The 5,525-nt window shown below is 42.7% G+C and overlaps 1 non-coding gene across 1 annotated transcript; it reads right to left on the reverse strand.

Annotated features, from left to right (window-relative positions):
* Positions 1-527: 527 nt before the first annotated feature.
* LOC120092303 lies at positions 528-631 on the reverse strand. The gene has a single exon (XR_005486010.1). It is a non-coding gene; the product is annotated as a small nucleolar RNA R71 (small nucleolar RNA).
* Between the last annotated feature and the right edge of the window lie 4,894 nt (positions 632-5,525).

Genomic DNA, 5,525 nt, shown 5'->3' on the forward strand with positions numbered 1-5,525 from the left:
AGGATGTTCCGGCGTAGGAATCAATCTAACCGTCGTTGGAGGTTGAGGCAGCAATTTCTCAGACAACAGATAGGGCAACAGACGATGGCGAAAGAACAAACAAAATCAGTAACTAGCTTCATGCTACACAGAATCATCCTGATGGCGAATAGCAGCACGCGTCCCATGAGGGAGTACGTGTCCCCTGTACTGTATGATTTCTCTCCAAGAATCATATACCCAACGCCGGATGGAACCATGTTCGAGATGAAATCATTTATGCTCTAAATGCTCCAGTCTACTGGACAATTTAGGGGTGGTCGTGGTGAAGATCCCCACGCCCACATGAAGCATTTCCTTGAAATGTGTAATTCATTTGTGATTCCTAGAATCACCCAGAGGCGATCAGGTTGTCCTTCTTTCACTATTCTTTGTGTGATGACGCAAAACAATGGGCGAGCTCACTGGAGCTTGGTGAAATCACCACCTGGGAGAAGTTGGTGGAAAAATTTATGCAAAAATACTTCCCACCTACCATCAACACAAGGAGGCGTCGAGAGATTATGAACTTTGAACAAGAAGATGCAGAGATCTTAAGTGCCGCATGGGAGCGTTTTAAGGGCTTGGTCAAGAATTGCCCGAACCATGGACTACCTCTAACTATCCAAATGGAGACATTTTATGGAGGACTAAATAGAGCATCGCAAATTGCAGCAGACGCAGCAGCAGTTGGTGGACTTATGGACAAATCTTACACTGAGGCTAAAGAGATACTAGACCACATTACTAAACACAATATGGAATGGGTGGATGATACGTATAATGGAAGAGCTGACAAGAAGAAGAGATCTCAGAACGTTAATTCTATCGATTCCAACGCAATAGCCACACTTTTTGCTCAAGTGGCTACGATGACCAGACTTCTTCAGAACATAATGCTGGGAAACGCATCAAATCAGCAGAAGGTGAATCAGGTAAAGGCGTTTGGGTAGCCCATGGTTAGCTGTGTGGGTTGTGGAGATCCTCACTCCTATGCTGAATGTCCACAAAACCCTCAGTCAGTATATTTTATCAAAAAAAACCCATTCTCTAATACATATAATCCTGGATGGAGAAACAATCCGAATTTTTCTTGGATAGGAGGAAATCATCAGAAGCACCACCCAGGGGCGAACCATCAGTAAAGGAATGGACCGCCGCCTGCATTTCAACAAACGCATCAGCAACATCAACAGACCTTTAATAAAGGAGGATAGGCGTCGAGCTCAGGATCTCCGCTAAAAAACCTATTGAAGGAATACATAGCCCAGAATGATGCATTGCGGAAAAGCCAGGCGTCATCTATCAGAAACCTAGAAATTCAGGTAGGGCAGATAGCGAGCGAGTTGAAAAACAGGCAGCCTGGAGTTCTACCTAGCAATACTGAAATAGTTGGGAATAATAATGGGAAGGAGCAATGTCACGCGATGACATTGCGAAGTGGAAGAGCTCTTGAAGAAAGAAGAATGAATCAAACAAATATCAGTCCTTTGAACGCAGCAGGAAGAAAGAACGCCCGAGACAACAAGCCATTCAGAACCAGTACGTCTAACGCGGGAAAGCCTGAGGTGACTTTGAACGCACCATTCCCTAGACGTCTGATGAAGAAGAATGATGAACAATAATTCAAGTGCTTTCTTGAGCTCCTAGAGCAGCTGCATATCAACATTCCACTTATAGGGGCTTTGGAGCAGATACCAACATATATCAAATTTTTTAAGGACATTTTGACGAAGAAGAGAAGAGTTAGTGAGAAGGAAGTAATAGTGCTAACGCAGGACTATCACACATTAGTAAGCAACAGTCTACCAAAGAAGCAGAAGGACCCTGGGAGTTTCACAGTTCCTTGTTCGATAGAAGGATTGGATGTGGGTCATGTGTTGTGCGATCTAGGAGCCATCATTAATATCATGCCAGTTTCAATTTTTAAGAAATTGGGGATTGGCGAAGCACAACCTACTTTTGTTACTCTTCAGCTCGTTGACAGAATAATTAAGTACCCAGAAGGGAAGATTAAAGACGTTCTGGTGAAGGTTGACAATCTCATATTCCCAGTAGACTTTATTATCTTGGACTATGAAGCGGATAAGGAGGTACCAATTATACTTGGATGCCCCTACTTAGCTACTGGGAAAGTTTTAATTGACGTCCATAAAGGCAAATTAACTATGCGTGTGGACAATGAAGAGGTGAAGTTTAATGTGCTCAACACATTAAAGTTCCCAGATGGTGAAGATTTTCAACTCAACAGTATTGAGTTTCCTGAAGAAGAGACTCATGTATGTGAGGTCCTCGTGTTGGAGGAAAACCTGGAAGAATCAGAGCCAAGTCTGAGTGATCGGCGGAAAAAACCAATGCGTCCATCTCTTGAAGAACAACCAAAACTCGAGTTGAAACAGTTACCTGGACACTTGAAATATGCATTCCTTGGAACCAACAACACTTTACCTGTGATCATTTTTGCAAATCTTAAAGAGCCTAATGAGCAATCTCTCTTGCAGATGCTGAAAAAGCACAAGTGTGCAATAGGCTGGACGCTTGCGGATATCCGTGGCATTAGTCCATCTTATTGCATGCATATGATTAGGCTAGAAGAAGGGAAGTCGAGATCAATCGAGCCTAAAAAAAGCTTGAACCCCATAATGAAAGAAGTGGCCAAGAAAGAAATTTTAAAATGGTTGGACATGGGAGTTATTTATCCTATATCCGACAATAGCTGGGTAAGTCCAGTCTAATACGTTCCCAAGAAAGGGGAACTGGTCGTGATAGTCAACAGCAATAATGAACTCATACCCTCGATAACTGTCATAGGCTGGCACATCTATATGGATTACAGGAAACTCAACACAGCAACTACGAAAGACCACTTCCCCCCTTCCTTTCATCGATCAAATGCTTGACAGACTTGCGGACAAATAATTTTATTTCTTTCTCGATGGATACTCTAGTTACAACCAAATTCTCATAGATTTGGAAGATCAGGAGAAAACTACGTTTACTTGTCCCTTTGGAACATTTGCATTCAGACGCATGCCCTTTGGGCTGTGTAATGCACCTGGGACATTTCAAAGATGTATGATAGCTATCTTCTCTAACTTCCTAGAAAATACCATTGAAGTCTTCATGGATGACTTTTCAGTCTTTGGAGACTCATTCCAGTCATGCCTAGATAATTTGGAGGTCGTCCTCGCTCGATGCGAGGAAACAAACTTGGTGTTGAATTGGGAGAAATGTCACTTCATGGTGACTGAAGGAATTTTATTAGGTCACAAAGTATCTAAGATTGGCTTGGAAGTAGATGAAGCTAAAATAGATGTCATAGCAAAACCTCCACCACCATCAAATGTTAAAACTTTATGAAGTTTTCTAAGGCATGCCGACTTCTATAGACGGTTTGTTAGAGGATTTTCTCAGATTGTGTGACCTCTGAGCGTATTACTAGAGGCAAATCGGCCCTATGAATTTAATGAAGACTGCACTGATGCGTTTGAAACCTTGAAGTATGCGTTGATGACAGCTCCAATACTGATAGAACCGAATTGGACGCAGTGCTTTATTCTCATGTGCGATACGAGTGATGTGGCAGTAGGAATAATGTTAGGGCAGAAGAAGGGTAATTTAATACATCTCATCTCCTACACATCCAAAACACTAAATGACTCTCAGGAACGCTACACACTACTGAAAAAGAAATGTTGGCTATAGTGTTTGGCATTGAAATGTTTCGATCTTACTTAGTTTGTGCATCAGCCACTATATACACCGACCACTCAGCCATAAAACTCCCGATGAGCAAAAAAGACGCGAAGCCAAGGTTGATAAGATAGGTCTGCTGCTACATGAGTTTGATATTGATATCCAGGATAGAAAGGGAACAGAAAATCAGGTGGCTGGCCACCTGTTCAGGCTAGAGAATCAAGAAATGCAAGCCCAGAAGGTGAAATCAAGGACCCATTTCCTGATGAAAGCCTGTTTAAAGTTGAAGCCAGGGAACCTTTGTATGCGGATATAATCAATTATTTAACCACCAAACAATTCCCTGGGAACTTCAACTCTCAGCAAAAGAAGCAGTTAATTCATGACAATAAGTTTTATTTTTGGGATGAACCGTTTCTATATAAACAAGGCCCTGACTCCATAATGCGTCGATGCGTTCCGGAGGAGGAGACACAACGCATCTTAGTTGAGTGTCATGACTCTCCTTACGGAGGGCATTTCGGTGGGCAAAGAACCACAGTGAAGGTCCTTCAAAGTAGATACTTTTGGCCCACCTCTTTAACGATGTAAGGGAGTTTATTTGAAAATGCGACCTCTGTCAACGCACCAGGAATATTTCTTTAAGGGACGCAATGCCCTTGATTAATATTCTTGAAGTTGAGCTATTTGATGTTTGGGGCATAGATTTTATGGGAATTTTTCCCCTGTCCTGTGGCGAATAGTACATCCTGCTTGCTGTAGATTATGTATCTAAGTGGGTAGAAGCAGTAGCCTGTGCAAGGAATGATGCGTCCACTGTATCTAAGTTTCTTAACAGGAACATCTTTACACGTTGATGGGGTGTTAGTGCGCTTCTCAGCTGACAAGATAAACGAAGTGTTCAACATTGACAGTAATCCAGACACGGAAGGAAATCGCATTTTAGAGAAGCCAATGCCAAGCCAATTAGAAGATGCGTTAAGGACGGTAGCCAAACCTGGAGGCAAATGGAAAACATTGAGAAACGGGGCAAAAATGTTAGCTTCCAGGAATTTAACTCCAAACGCGAATTTTTGGTATTACTTGATCAAACGGAGCATTATGCCTACAATGCATGATGAGACATTATCAAAGGAATGTGTCCTGGCTACCCATTGCGTCATGCAGTGCATCCTTTTGGATGTTGGAAGAATTATAAGGGATCAGATCAAGGCCATCAAGACTAAGCCACGAGGGCAACTCTACTTTCCATGGATGATATGTGCACTATGCGAACGCGGGGGCATCCCTCTGAGGGATGATCATGAAGATATCGATGGCTTGATAGACATAAAGTTAGTGAGGCATCTACTTCGCGGTTCATCCCATCAACCTGCCTTACCTGCCAAGGAAGAGGCAACCAAGCCTCGATCATCCAAACGCGCCCTCAAAAGAAGACACGTCTAGATTTTTGAACATAGTGATGAAGCTTCAGAGCACGAAGAACATGAAGCTGAGCTTGAACTTTCGGCTGAAGATGCGCAACCAAAAGGGAGTCCTGATAAAACACATCAAAAACCAACTCATATAGATCAAGAAATCCCTTATTCCCTTCCTTCGCCCCCACCAAGTCCAATTCCCAACTTTGTGCCTCCTCCAATGATTTTTGAACCAAATGGGCTAGAGTCAAGCAACGCAGCAAATTTTGAAGACCCAGTTGGAAGAAATGAAGAACCAACACCACTTCAACGCAACACAGACTTAGAAGAGTTGAAAACATTTACCAGTGATCAGCTCAGACCACTGGTCGCGTCTATCGAAGGTCTTCAGCA

This window comes from Benincasa hispida, chromosome 11 (genome assembly GCF_009727055.1).
Source record: "Benincasa hispida cultivar B227 chromosome 11, ASM972705v1, whole genome shotgun sequence".
Taxonomy (NCBI): domain Eukaryota; kingdom Viridiplantae; phylum Streptophyta; class Magnoliopsida; order Cucurbitales; family Cucurbitaceae; genus Benincasa; species Benincasa hispida.